The 15,500-nt window shown below is 45.8% G+C and overlaps 1 long non-coding RNA gene across 3 annotated transcripts in view; it reads right to left on the bottom strand.

The window, feature by feature from the left end:
• Nucleotides 1-429: 429 nt before the first annotated feature.
• LOC111937861 (uncharacterized) overlaps nucleotides 430-15,500 on the bottom strand; it is a 28,573-nt gene continuing 13,502 nt past the window's right edge. Inside the window, exons 3-6 of one of the 3 annotated variants that reach the window (XR_015278445.1) lie at nucleotides 14,872-14,977; nucleotides 13,636-13,919; nucleotides 4,176-4,321; nucleotides 430-3,443 (exon numbers count right to left, since the gene is read on the bottom strand). This is a non-coding gene — a long non-coding RNA (uncharacterized LOC111937861). Of the gene's footprint in view, nucleotides 3,444-4,175; nucleotides 4,322-12,260; nucleotides 13,920-14,871; nucleotides 14,978-15,500 lie in introns of those variants that run through there. The other 2 variants (XR_015278446.1, XR_015278447.1) reach the window with 2 other exon arrangements.

The raw sequence follows: 15,500 nt of genomic DNA, 5'->3' as shown, positions 1-15,500 counted from the left end.
CCAGAACAGTAGGAGTGCAAGGGGGGGAAAAAAGCAACCCCATGAGCTCTCAGGAGGAACAGAGCTCCTTGCTGCCACTGACAGCTGCAATTTTAACAAACTTCGTAGCATTTAACTCTCATACATATATTTTTTGGCCAAGGTTGCAAATCTTATATTGCTATTTAAGCTGGAGAGAATTCCAGGACCAAAGTGATCTTGAAATAACATGTTTTAAGATAGAAATGCTGCCCCAAGTATGAAAGGTGATGCAAATAGTGAAATTAGAGTGAGCAAGGGCAGGAGCGGGACCATTTGTGCCTTCTACTGCCAATACCATGTTTGTGTCAAGGTAACTGATTTCCATGGAGTGCCCAATACGGAATCAATAAAATCAACCTTCAGTGGTGTTGAACTTTGCATTGTGTAACGACAATAGCTCAAATTGAATTTTAATTCTTTTAATTATAATGGTGCTCAGAGGCCACATCACGAGAGGATTTGGTTCATCAAGGAAAAAGAAGCCACAACAGCAGCTGGCAAAAGATGTAAACATTAGATATTTGCACAAGTGTACAGAGGCATTCTGGGCTTTATCCTTGACAGAATAGCCAAAACCTAACTGTCTCTTGGCTAAAAAGCAAGGCTACACTTTCTTTTCCAGGGGTTCTTCACAAGTAATAGCTGTTTTTATAAAAAAAAAAAATATAAACCCTTAAACTCCATTTATACCATCCTTAAAAAAAAAAAATAGACAAGGGAGGGAGGGAAGGAAAGGTTAAGGGATTAAACTTTGCAGATGCTTTGCACAGCCTGGCTAAAGCTCTGGAAAGACCATCTCAACCTTTGATCCCTTTGGGGAAAGAAGCAGTTATTTGAGCAGGCTTTTTAGGAACACATGCTGGGGACATCTGTGTCAGCAGACCCTAATCAAGGCAGACCCATAGCGCTGGAGCAATTTGTGTTCCAGGATTCAGACAAGAATATGAAATTCCTGATGGGATAACTAGCTACCTGTAGGGGCATGGATGAGTTTCCTGGATAGATTGTGAATGAGTGACAGTTTAATCCAGGTTTTTTCCATGTCTGTTTTTTACAGGTTTTTTTCCTTCTTTAAATCTAGAAGTCTTTAAAAGCGATGGATGTTCAGAGCATTACCCAGAAGTTCACCAGCTTCAGGAGGAAAATTACTGTTTTGCTCTCTGTATTTCCATCTTCCCCCTCTCCCAACTTGAAGTAACTTTAACGGAACATTCTCTATGTTTGCACACGAATGGTCTAACATGAGATTAGAAATAAGAAAGAGGTGCATGGGGTTAAAAAATAGAAGTTTAGAAAGCTCCACAGATGACAGTTTTCTTTCCTTCATTCCCCAAATTATCCACACAGCAGGAAATGGGAGCAGGCAGTCCAGTGGTTTCAATAGCACACACTAACACAGGCCTGTGGCACGAGGATAAATTTTGCCCTGAATTAACAAGAGCAATAGTAACTGGAGTCTCTGAGAGCACTGTCAATATTTGCTCCACTTGTCATTGACAGGAAGCACAAATCCTGTGGCCCAAGCCTGAGCACATTTCAAAGCCTCTGAGCCAAGCAGGAACTGCTCAGGGTGCTAATGAGATCTGCACCCTCAGAGACCTGCCCGGGCACAGCCTCACGGGTGGGAACAGCTGGGTGAGCAAAACCCCACAGCTGGCATGGGAAGTGTCCTGACTAAAGTGACACCAGGCAGGAGCAGCAAATATTCTGTGTTAGAAGTAAATGCTTCATGAGGACAGGTATTCTCCTGAGAGCACCTCTCTGGTATGAGAAACATTTAGCATCGTGCTGGTTACAGCGTTACAGGAATCTCCATCAATTGTCCTAAACCCCTGCAGATTATTTTTTACTTCCCCTTGACTCCTGCCTGAGACACTGGCACTGACGAGGAGTTCCCAAGACCTGTGCTTCTGAAAGCAGCCATAGCATGCTGGTAACATTTTCTGAGGGTGTTTAGTAGAGTATGCCACTGGACTCTGAAAGTCTTTCCTTTCCTGGATGCACAGACTGCGCTATTTCCGTGGCACATTGCTGAACTGCTCCCCCTCTAGCAGGAAATAACTGTGGGAAACTCTTCCAGCAGGATGCAGTACCAGAGGCATCAGTTTGGGGTGGCAGGTTATTGATGAACAGGTGACAGCCTGCTTCTCTGGCAGGGAAATTCCTTCTTATTTACTAAATTCACACAGCAAACTCAACGAGCTATGGCAACACTGCCAGTCCAGGCTGGGTCACCGTTTCAGCTGCTCTCCTCAGCCTTTGCATCAGGGTGGGATAGAAAAGAACCAGATTTCCCCTGTGCATCTCCTCACATCAGCACCTGGAACAAAGCTGAGCTGCTGCCTGCTCTGCTATTCCTGCATTTCTCGGTGCTGCAGGGGGCTGTCCCAGCCAGACAAGGAATCTGCAGTCTGGAGACCATCCCTGTACAGAAACACCACTTGAACCCCGGATGAGCAGTCCCATTTCGTTAGAGCAATCCAGCTGCACCTAATTCAAACAGCAATGAGCTTGCTGTCTGCTTTCTTACATTACTTCTTCCTGAATCCTTCTACTCCACTCTACATCAAGGGGGAGAAAAAAAAAAAATCATTTCTTTCCTCCAGAGCTAATTCCCATACACTGCAATGAGAGAAATGCAATGTTCTGAGCAATAAAAGCTGGAAAGTGGAATTATTTTCTGCACCATTCAGATGGAAATGAAGCCTAGCCTCAATTCTGCCACCCACCTGGAGCCATGGTATGATCCTATAGATCTTTGGATCAATACTGCATCATAGCTACAAAACTAGAAGAGGGAAAAAGAAGAGGCACAAAATCAAGGAGTGTAAATTTTAACTAAATTAGTTCTGTAAGGGTTCCCCCCTTCACAGCAGCTCTTTGGAATAAAGTACAGCAGTCAGCCGGGGGACAGAGGGCGGCCAGAGCATTTTGCTTCCTTTAAAGACAGCTGGTGTTTAATTCTGAGGGCCATTATCCCTCACCCCAAATAAATGCACGAGATTATGTTGCATATTTTCTGTTTGACTGTGTGTGGAGAGAACAAGAGAGAGCGATACACCCCGTATTATTTCTTAATGACTCACTAAATTGCAGCATCTCCGCGGGAGGAGTGGTTCCAGCGGCCTCCCTGGCTCCCATCCACCCAGGCACTTTGTTCCAGGCTACCAGATGAGTTTCTGCCCACACAGCAGAGAGATGAGGAACGACAGGGGGTTGTGTTTGTTTGCTTGTAATTTAGGGCTGCCTTACATCACAGCACGTAGCTGAACACACCATGGGGAGGGAGAGAGGATGCTCGGCACAGTTTTCCCAACTGCCCAAGTCCTTGGCTCTCCAGGGATGGCTCATTTGTGCCCGAGGAACTGGTATTTCACGGGTTCTGGGACATGGGCTCCAAAGAAACACTGCTCACAAACCACCTGGGTGAGAAAAGGGAATAAAATATCCTTCCACGGATTTATTTTGAACTCAGAGGCTCTCCACCTGGAAACTCCACCTTGTTCTTGTTCTCCAGAGGAGACTTGGGGCTCCTACCCTAGAGCTGGTCAGGGACAGAGACCACGCTGCTGCAGAGGGCTGCCAGCCCCACACATCCAGGCACATTCCCAGAGGCCAGAGGAGGAGGAACAAACCATCACAGCCGTAAAAAACCTTCACTTTTAGCAGGCAGGAGCACAAGAAGCCAAACACAGCCTGCTCTCAACGCAGGAACACCACACTGCTACAGCCACGTCCTCACCCACCTCCTCCACATCCCAGCCCCAGAGAGGAAAGCAGGCATGTCTCACCTTTCCTGGGAGATGAACCACACTTGAGAGCCTCCCATCCAAGCCTGGGAGCCAGGGCAGCAGCTCTCCAGAACATGCAGCAGGCAGCTCATCTGCAGCAGCCTGGCACAAGCACCACTCACCCGGCTGGAGAGGAGGGTCTGCCCCACCTCAGCTCCCCTTGTTTTTCCTGGGTAACCACCCACAATTGGGGGCTCCAGGTTTGCCTGGCCCCTTCCTGCTGCCCCCCCAGCCCCTGGCCTCTCCTTCAAGGCCCATCCCCAGGGTTTGGGCTGGTGCATCAAAGAACAAGTTGTAGTGGCCTGATGTCATGTCCTAGCTCATATCTGAGACTTGGGTGGTGAACAGTGCTTTATTTATCACCTTCCAAATCACTGATGTCCTTCTACAGCAGTGCAGCTCTTCTCTGTAGGGCTTCCCTCCTTTTCCTTGTTTAGCCAGGAGTTTTACAAGACCTGATCTCCTCAGCTCCAAGCTCCTCAAGTCCACTGAATTCAGCTGCCTTTTGCCTTAAAAAACAGAAAGAAGTCCTTAATCTTCCTACTTGATAGGAAATGCCAAGAGATAAAGATCCCACAAGTGATATCCACACTGCAGTCCAAGAACCCACAAGTTGGGGTTTAACTTTCAGTAATTCCTGAGTTATTCCATGGCTGTGAATGCCCACAGTTACCAACAGTGCAGCACTGAGCCCAAATCCTTCACAACTGCACTCTGTTCCTGTTCCTGACCCCTCAGTGAGACACACACAGGCAGACCCCTGTCCAAAACAGGGCACAGAAGTTCATTCTCCTGGATTTCCTTCCAGGTTCCTAATCCAGGGCAATGTTTATAACCCTGTGGTGTCCCCAAACACTTCAGCTAATAGACATGAACCTTCTGGTACCAGTTTATCTTTTCTCCTTTATGCCAGTATTTAATGCCTTCTCTCATCCACTCCAGTAATGAATCAGCTGTTTTTGTATGATTAGGGTTATGAGAAGCTCGGTTCTTGCACAGTGGAACATTAGGGCAGGGATACAGATGCCCATAGGACAGAGATAAGGATTCATGGAAGAGGAGACTGAGCTGATTCAAGAGAAGAGCATTTAAAAATGCATTAGTGAAAAGAAACAGAATGAAAATACTTGATGAATATTTTAAGTGGCCAAATATTAGCAGTGTGTGTGTATATATATTCACAAATCCAAAGACACTGGTTTTAATGTCCAACCAATCTGTAATTTGCATCACTGCTGGGATTTATCTGAATTTACCTGAATTTAGGGGATGAGTCTGTGAGGTGATTCAGTTAGCTGGCATTGACCAACAGAAAAAGCCAGACACATCCACATGGTTTTTGAACACTTCCCTGGGCACTCTGTTCCAAAGCTTTACAATCCTTTCCATGGGAATCTTTCTCCTGATACCCAGGCCAAGCCTCCTTGCTGCAAGTTCAGGCCATTTCCCATCATCCTGTGCCCTCTCTGGGAGGGGAGAGCGAGCCCCCTCACCACAACCTCCTTTCAGGAAGCTGCAAAGAGCTCCAAGGAGCTCCCAAAACCTCCTTTTCTCCAGGCTGAACAGCCGCTTCAGCCCTCCTCCTTGTGCTCCAGCCCCTCCACAAGGCTTCCCCCACCCACAGACAAGAGCAGCATCCTCATTACCAAAAGCCTATGAGGCTTCTGCCAGCTCAGAACATCTCACAAACACTTTTAATTAATTTTTCCGGCATGCAGGATGAGTAAACACACTATTGTTGATGCTGTCAGCTGTCTGATATAAGTCCCAGACCTCTTTCAGTTTCACTCAGAAATACTTTGACCTCTGTCAAAAACTCATTGACAATAAGGTCTCTCCAAGTAAATGTTTGCAGCAGCAACAAAGGAGGAGGTAATAGTCTGCCTGCTCTGCATACAGGAGGCACAATACTGCCTCGGATTTTTATGGTAATTTCTTCAGATACAGTATCAAGCTTTGGCGACTTTTTAACTGCTGAATTACAGTCCTATTTCTCCCTAGGAATCCTGAAATCTGGGTTCCAGGCAGAAAAACTCCTTCAATAGATTTTGTACCGTGCAAAACCCCAAATATTTATTTATTTACGACCACTACACACATAGGAAAGGGTGGCCAGCAGTCTGTGAAATTATTGTTTGCATCTAAATGTAGTTAGCACAGCTGAGGACTTAATACTTGGCTAATGCCTGCGATCCTTATTAACATAAATATTGTCCCAGTCAGGCAGGATGGAAGTCATAGACGAGATAAGATCTTGTCTGTTGCTGGTGATATGATCTCAACACTAGTCAATTAAAACTGCTGGAGTATTTTGTAATCACTGTCATATCAAATTACTGCACTGATGCATACGTTAACTAGGAAAAGTTATTACATTGCCACGTGGGGCGAGAGAAGGGCTAAAGGAATCCTGCAGTGCTGGTAGTTTATGGAGGCATAAAAATTACAGTGGACAGTGTTATAGTTATTGCAAGGACCACTGTAATTGTATAATAATTCTGTTTACACTTGTCCATCCTATTTTTCTTATAGAAAGTTATATATGAAATGATTCTATGGGACTGTTCAAGGGACTAAGATATAAACCTTTGGAGATTGTTTTTCCTCACTCTCTCCAATGGCACTTTACAATGTGCTCTCCTTTGCAGAGCCTGACTTTGGGTAGTCAATATAACCTATTCCTATAAGACTGTCAGTAGGATTGGTGGGGTAATTTGCAGAGGTTTTGTGGGTCTGCAAATTGAGAATCAGCCCTTGGAGGATTAAGGTTTCAAATTTAATTTTACGCTAATTCTAGGCATTTTTTAAAAAAACAACCAGCTTGGCTTTACTGCCTCATATACACGGTTATTTACTTCACCTTGGGCTGTTTTTATGGTTTGGGGAGGATCCTGAGCTAATGTAACACTGCCCTGACTGCTCAGAGCTGCACCAGCGAGGCCCTGGCTGGCAATTCCACTGTGGAGTTCACCTGGAGCCAAACCAGCAGCTGGTGTGGAGGTGCTGGGGCCCAATCCGGCTCCTCGCTTGCAGGAGAACATGAGAGCAGGCAAAAGGCCTGGGAGTCACACGGGCTGAGCCCCTCCAAAGAGATCTGCCATTCCTCTCAAGCAATTCCTTGGTTTTCTCATGCCATTAGTATCAGTGGTTTATATTTTTAGTTGGAATTATCTCCTAGAAAACCCAGCTACTGGCAGGGCCCTGCTGGGAGAAACACTGCAAGCACAAAGTTAGAGCAAGTTCTTGCCCCAAAAATCTCCGCTCTGAAATCTCTGCAGTGTCAAGCACCATGACCATACACAATACACAGAATATTATTTTTTGAAATAAATTGCAGATTGTTATTTTATTTAAGAGGAGAAAAAAAAATAAAATTGGAGAGCACTTGTAGAAATGAGTAAGGTTTCACCTAGTGATAAAGGTAGTTATGCTCCAGTAATGAGGAGAAAGGGAACTTGCTATCAAGAATTAATGAGATCACAAAGAACAGGCAGGGGAAGTGAACGTTTTTAAAATGTCCCTGCTGAACACCAGGAATAATAGAGTGAGAAAAAATGGAGTAGATCCCTGTGGTAAAAACTATTAGAGGCGGCGAATTATAAAACTATTAACCAGAATGTAACTCCCAATTAAAAGATGATTTAACACTGGAATCTGATGGATGAATTTTGATTAAATGGAGAACTATTAGGAGCCCTGGGAAATGGACTTCTCCTGCCAGTTCTAAAAGTTAAAAGGCAGTTTGATATAAAAATTTATAAATTAAGGTTAATTACTTTAAATAACATGGCTGGAAGCAATAAAAAGAAATTTATAATATTCTCTGGAGTTTTAGGAAAATAATATAGATATCCGCACCTCTCAATGGAAAATCGAATTAGCATCCCCAAGTACAGGTTGACAAAGACAAAGGCAAAATAAACTGGCTGACAAAGGGACTGAAGGACTCCTGGCCTTCGATCCTCCAGGAAACTGTGTCCAGTGCCACAGTGACTCTGTTGCCAGGAATTTTTGTGTGGAGGAAGTGCCCTTCTTCCCTCCAGCCTCTGAACTCTGTGGTGAGCACACTGCAAATCAGAGGATGGATGCTGGAGACGTCCACAGGGGCAGGCTGATCCTCCTGCCCTTGAAGAAAGGTTTGGCTCTATGAGCTGGCAGGGAAAAGTGGATATCAGGTAACCAGATCTGGGATAGCAGTGGGAGGCAGTAGCCTAAAGCAAGGTCAAAGAGTCCTTCTCTTAAGGGCTCATCGTTGTTACTTACCAGCCTTTAAATACTGTGAGGGAGGATCCAGGCTGGGTGAGGAACGGGCTTGTCCCGGGAGCTGCTGGGGGTTATTCTGAAATGTGGGGCTGAGGAGTGAGCCCTGCCCGGCTCCCAGAGACCCCCGGTGTCTGCTCCAGCTCCCCGGTGAAGGACAGGGCAGCTCAGCTGCAGGGGGCTTATGCTACGTTACAGCTGTTCTCAGGGAACACCCTTTCATGTAGAGAGTGTTTGGGGATAAGGGTCTTAGTTCAGTCGGAATCTCCTTTATCCTTTCAAGTGGATCCCATGGAGGAGGTGGGGACTGAGCAGGAAAAGCATGTGCCCATGTCACTCCACATTAACTGCCTGGGCTGGATCGTTCCCAGAGGAAATACAGCAGAAGGCAGCAGAAGAGGAGATGGCTTCTCCTGTGACAGCCTCCTGGGGCTTTTACACAGCCGTTGCCAAAGGGGGTCAGGGATGAGGCACAAAGCCTGAAAGGTTTCCACAGATCCCAAGGGATCCCCTGAAAACTGGAATACGGAGATATTCTCCACTAATGGAAATGTCTCCTTGTCCCCTGCTCCACTCTGACCCGGCTGTCAGGGATGCTCCTCTGAGCATTGCAGCCAGGACAAGAGAGCATTCCCCAAATACTCACGGGTCAGGTCACACCAGCTTCCCTCAGCCAGGGTGCTGAGGAAGCTCCCTGCTCCTCTCCAGCATCCACACCCTGTGTCCATGAAGATTCCCACAGGAAGGCTGGAATGTGCCACACGCTGGCTCCAGCTCCCATTTCACTGCCTACCCAAAGGAAGGGCTGACCTGGGGAGTCTGGACCAGACCCCTCCCCTCCATCAGTACCAGCCCTGGGGGAGGCTGAGCTGGAGGAAGATCCCTGCACCCCACGTTCTGCTGCCCATCCAAGGGGATGTGTGCCCCTGCCTGCTCAGAGTCTGGCTCCTTTCTGTGCCTCCTGAGTGACCGTGGTTGTGTACCCACCAAACTGTCCCTTCCCCAGCTCTGCTCCCCCACTGCCCAGTGTACCTGAGCCCATCCATTTACAAACACACAGTTCCCGGCTCCTCCTGTCACCATCCTCCCCCAGCGCCCCCCCAGAGGCAATTCTGTGCTCATCCACTCGGATCTGAACCCAGAATAATCTCCCCAACACAGCACAACCCACCCCGCTCTCTGAGTCACCACTGTTCCACACCATGATCAGAAACCTCTCTGCCGAGTGAGCAATTTTTTCTATTTTTGGTTCCTTTGAGTGTTGACCCTTGAAATTTCCAGCTCCTCCCTACCCCCTTCCCCACTCCCACTGCTCAGAGTCACCCCGTGCCCCCGTTCTTTGTCTCCCAGGCTGGCCTGCCCCAGCCAGGGTACGCAGTGCTGCTCCTTTAAGGCTCAGTGCCTGTAAGTGATTACTCTTGGCTATCACTTTTTCTATATCAGACATGTCATGGTGAAGAATCTTCAACCTTGACTCTTACAGCTGCCCTAATTATAGGACATATTTTTGGTGCTGTGTCTTTATTCCTCTCCGTGCTGGCACTCTGACCCCGGTGCTTCCTCCGTCGCGCTTGTGTTAACAAGGTTGTCCATTCTCCAGTTTCCTCACTCTGATTTGTAACTCGAAATTACCATATCTGGCTTTCACTCACTGACAACCGTCACTTTAAATAGGCCTTTTAAAGTTAATACGATGTCCATTCTAAAGTGGAGTATTACTTTTCAGTGATGTTAAATGAGCAATTTAAGGAGCTATAGGCTTTTCTTATAAGAAAAATTAAATTTTATCTGCCACTTAATTTATGTATAGGGCTAACCCTAAACAAATCTGTCATAAGCTGCTGCCATCCCTAAAAAAAAAATAATAATACAAGAATAACTCTAGTTAATGGTAGCAAAATACTGAAGAAATGTATGGGTTATTCATAAAAACACATCTAACTCACACCTTTTAGAGCCTCAGGTACATGGTGCAGCAGGCACATAGTTCTTTTTGGGTCTCATCCAGTGGATTTAGTGGATCCATGGCCAACAGAGATAATATCAGTGGTTGGGAAACGTTTGATCAGTCATATCAGTAGACAACAGCTCCCATTGTCTCTGGGAAGGATATTTAGACTAAGAAATATTTTTGCTGAGATGAACAAAGTCCAGCTCCTGCTGGAGAGGGCTTTGTCCCATTCCTTCAGCTCCACAGACAATCAGTGCAGAACCTGACCCCCTTTTTGTCAAAAAAGGATAATGACTACTGCTGGAGCCAGGGGAGCAGAAGCTCCATGGTCACCCCTCACCCTGCCATGCCATGCTCCCTGCCCAGGCTCTCCAGAGCAATGCCTGGGTGCCCCAGCTCTTCTGAAAGTGTTTCCACCCCTCTCCTTCCACCTCTGCCTTCAATCTCCCACTTCTCACTGCGTTGGGAGAGAAACTTCCCTCCTGTTTGGCAAATGATTTGAGAGCAAATCTCCCTTGCTGGAGAAAACCCCTCTCTCCAGGCAGCTGAAGCAGCTCCAAGCTGCCTGAGATTTCAGTGTTCACGTGGGATCAACATGCTGGGCTTGATGTTTTTCCCTTGGCTTCTGAAAGGTCAGGATGGCAGTGTATTGAATCTCTAAACACACTGATCACACAGCTCTGCTAGCTCACTAGAATCCATTAATATCCAAGATACTGGAAGCAAAAGGGAAAAAAACCTTCCTCCATGAACTTAAATCAATTAGCTGGGACTAAAAAATGTAGATTCTTGTGGAAGAATAAAAAATGGAAAACACCAGGCCTCATTATCCTGTCCCTGAAGTGCCAGAGGGTAAAATTATCTTTCATGATGATGTTCTGCATTGATTAGTCAAACATGTAGGAAATCATATTAAAGATTTGACACCTGATGTGGGATCAGAAGAGCTGTGTGCTGCAACAGCACATGCAAATGTTATGGTATGTGCTTTGGCCAAAGGAAAGGAAGACAAGAGTATGGAAAAAAAAAAAACTTAGAAAATTCCTTGTGGAAGAATCTTGTCGATTTTAATGCTCTGCTCAAAGAAAAAAAATCTCTTTCCATAGAAAGTCCTTCAAGAAGGTGTATAATTATAATAATTTCCAGATCACTTCTTCTCTGCTCATTCCTAATTATCCTGTGGAACCCTGTACCACAGAAGCTGACCAGATGCATTGAGCTTCAGCAGGAAAGGTAAATTCCAGCCAGCCATATGCAAAAAATCAGGCACTCTCAAAGAGACACACTACCAACGTTTGCTGCAGATTCACTTAAAAGAAAAAAAAGTTGGAATTAATGGAATGGAATATTGCTCTGAAACAGGAGATGGAGATCTAGAGGTGGATTGAACAGATAAACCTCACCCAACTGCAGAGAAACCACAGTGCCTTGCACCACCTGGGAAATCAGGAAGGGGAAAAAAACAACTTTTAGGTTTTTTACTGTCACTACCATGGTGAGTGACCTTGCCTGACTCCAGGCCACAGACACAGCTCTGCAGCGAGGATCTGCTGTTTAATACTGGAGCCTTGCAAAGCCCAGCCTGCCCAGTGTGGCTTTTCCAATGGCTCTTTTCTGGTGGTGAGGATCAAATACGCATCTCCGTGATCAAAATGCTGACTGCCTTCAAAACCAGAAGAACCATTACATGAAAACATTGCATAAAATCATGATAGGCCTGTGCTCTTATCAGACACCCCTAATCTGCAGCTCTGGGATCTTGCAGCACTTCAGGGCTAATTTCTATGCCAGTGTTAAGTCAATTCTGTGGCATGGATAACCTAAATTATTTGGCAGATTAGGTTGCAGGAAGCATAGCAAACATTACTCAGAGCATTTTTAAAACTGCTGTACAAAGTGCACTACAGTGATAAAACAGAGCAGTGCCTAATTAATATGCACCAAAAAAGCCCTATAGTTAAACAGTTTTAACCCTTTCCTTACCATGATTCTTAAAGAGGATGTGAACAGAACACACCCAGCCATGGAAGGTCCGTGCTGCCCTCAGCAAGATTCTCATCCATGAATTCCCAGTTCTCCCTCTCGTTCCATCAAAATGGATTTCTTTTCTTCCCTGGCTTTCCTTCCACCTCATCCTCTGTGTTTACACCCAGCAGTGACCACCACAATTCCCCATGCAGACATGGGGCACAGGGCAGAGCAGATTTTGGGATGCTTTATGAGCCCACACAGCTGTATTCAGACTGGAATATTTGAACTCCAAACCAAGCAATTGAACTCACATACAAATTGCTGCTGACAGTGTAACTAAATAAAAGACCTACTTTTCTAATCCCTGAGGCCAGTACAAGAAACCGTGGTGAAGGAATGGGTATTTTTCATCCCTCTGGCTGCAGTGACCACCATTAAATTTGAACATAAAGCTCAAAAGACCTGTGTAGTGTCACCAAAAATCCCAGAGCAGTCTGTCAGATGGTAATAAATCACTTGGAAATGACCTTACAGGTGGAATCATAAACTGATTTCAGAGCAAAATTTTTATGAAAAGTCAGAGTTCTGGGGGGAAGGAAAGTTTTGAATTTTCCATTTCCTCCACTCTTTTCTCTCCCACCATCCCACCAACAAATTAATCAGGTTTGAGCTCCCAGTTTAAAATTTCCAGGGGAACATCAGTCTGGTTTGTCTGTACTTGCAGAGGGACAGCATGTCCTGTTGAAACCCCTTTCTTCCTGATGATGTTTGTGTCAGTCACCCTGGAGCCAGGGGTGTCCTAACAGCGTGAGAAAAGCAGGTGAAACCTGCAGAGGATCATTTTATGGCCCAAAGTTACAGAGAACCACTGACAAGAAGCCAATACAGCTGATGCACTTGCCTGGACTATTTAGACAAATGGACCACACAATATAGTCCCACTGGCAGCTCTGTGAGTAGTGAGGTGGCAGGAGGCAAGAACAGTATCCATATATTCACAGGTACCTCTAATGTACACAAAAATATATAATCAGCATCAGCAGTCTTCATTAGAGTGCAACCAAGAATTATGGAGATCCTAACCTTGCAAGCCAAATAAATTATTGCCAGGGGATTATTATGTATTCTAACAATATCTAATGTACCTCTTTGTCTCTCATAAATTACAGGGCATCCTCTGGCTCCTAGAACACACTCTGTCTCATGCATAGCCACTACAGAGCCTTTTTTCCCCCCTAAATACACACAATAGGATCTCTAATCAGCATGGGCTCGTATAGGGATTTTAATAGGCGAGAAAAACGTAATCACATGTTCAGTGGCCTGGTGTAACTGTTTCAATACCAAAGCAAATGGGCACAATTGAAATGTGCTGGTAAAGGGGAAGCTCATTTGCAATGTGTGTGTGTATCAATGTCCTCATTGGTATTAGCACTTTTACTGTTGTACAAAGTGTCTCCACACCGTGTAGACTGTAGTGGAGTCTCCACAATTGACTTCCTGCCTTTCACTCCAAAATTGCCAATAACACCTGCTCTGCATTGACTTCTCCAACGTGCACTCAACAATGACTCATCAAACTCAGCTCACTCCAGCACCCACACAAAAAATATCCCTTGCATTTTAACACCTTCTACTCACAACCAATTGCAGATGACACCTGGCAAAGCCCTGGTGCTGTGTGTGCATCAGCACCAGCTAAACTTGCCCTCAGGTGATCTTGGAATTAGCAGAACTTCATGCATTTGTCCTTCTTTGATGGGTGTTTTTGTCTTCATCCAGGCACTGGAATTGGCTGTCTATTGTTTTCCAGCAGATTTATCCAGACATTGGATACCCACTTCAAGATTGTGATAGACCAAAAGGCACCGCAGAGTAAGAAAGCTCTGTCCCCCAGAACCAGCTCCTTCATTCATTGTCCATTTCTGCTGGGAGAGACATGAAAAATACATTTGGGTTTGTGCTGCATTCAAACTGCAAACAAAGCCAAAATTACTTTTAAACATCCTATTCCATTTACAAGACCACAAGGACAATTGTTTTGCATTATTCTCTCAGTCCCTTGTGCTTCAGGTTCCTTTTACCACTCAGACTGTCACATATGCACACTTTCACATCCACCCTTAATATGAAAATTCCAAGAAGGATATTGTGTATAATCCTTCATGGGCTGCATTTTTAATATATATTAACAAGGTGACGGATACCCTGAGTAGACTGGTCAGGGAAAGAAAACGAAGGCAAGAAATATTCTCAGGGTGTTATTGATTAACTGTTTTTCAGAACAGAGGGAATCATTTTTAACTGGTTTAAACTATGATGGACTCAAGTGGAAAATGCAAGCAGAGTTAGCAAGGAGCATAATTGACTGGGCATGGAACTAAGTAACCTCTCAGCACGCTGGAAGTGGTGGAGTGAGGGGGGTTACAGCTGGGGCTGCTCCGGACCCAGAGCCCTTTCTTCCCAAAGTGAACTCTGCCACCAGCCACAGACGACGACAAGTAAAGGGAGGAGGAAAAAAAGGAAGGGAGAAAAAAAAAAGGGTCCAGCCACTCAGTTACATGATCTAAATTCTAATCAAACATCATTTAAAGCATGTTTTATTTCAGCCTCTGGAGAGATAGTCCCTCCTGACTCCTCACCATGGCAACCGGTGTCTCATTTCAGAAGTGTCATGCCACATTATCATCTTGCCGGCTCACACACTCCTGCCTGACAAGTTCTCTCTGCCCCTTGTGACAACCATTCCAGGCTTATGCTGTTTATTTTTGGTGTCAGGCTGGCCCTGGCAGATTGAAAGGCAACCTCAACCCCTTGAACAACAAGCACCACACCCCACTTGGCGATAAGAGATGATTTGAGAAGATATTTGCTTACATGTGTATAAGCAATTTGCCGCACGGCGCAGCCCCGTGTGTCTGAGCGAGCGCAGGCACAGGGATGTGTGTGCAAAGGGGAAGGCAACGGACAAGTGTGAGGCTTCCTGAGAAAGCAAACAATTCATGTCAGATCCCAGGTAGCAGATTTCCACCATCACATCCTGTAATTCACACAGAACAATACGAACCACGGGCCTAAGAGGCATCCTAGGGGCTGTGTCCTAAGAGGCAGGGATGCAAAGCCAGACATTGTCTCTGCAAAACGTCCTCGCTGCGTCACCGCGGAGCGCGGGACACGGCAAAGGCACTGCACGAAGGACTGGGGACAAAACCTGTTAGGAACTGCTGAAGGAACACCCTAGAGAGAAGCTCAGGGCCAGGTTCATCTCTGCCTAGCACAGCTCTTCAAACCTCTGCACCAGTTTGTGGCTCTGTCCACCCCTACAGAGAGCTGAGCTCTCCTGGCAGAGAGGGCCAGGCTGTGACTCCTATCTACAGAGCTGCTGGGGAAGACTGCTCCTAAATGATGGTCCCTAAGACAGCACTGGACAGTGACCCTGGTTACAATGGCCACAGCAGGGCCACAGGGAGGACATCAAGTGCAGGGCTCTTAATGACCTCTGGTAG

The sequence above is a fragment of the Cyanistes caeruleus genome, chromosome 21 (assembly GCF_971803275.1).
Source record: "Cyanistes caeruleus chromosome 21, bCyaCae1.hap1.1, whole genome shotgun sequence".
NCBI classification, from domain to species: Eukaryota; Metazoa; Chordata; class Aves; order Passeriformes; family Paridae; genus Cyanistes; species Cyanistes caeruleus.
The sequence above is the reverse complement of the archived record's forward strand: the minus strand, read 5'-3'. Positions and strand labels throughout refer to the sequence as shown.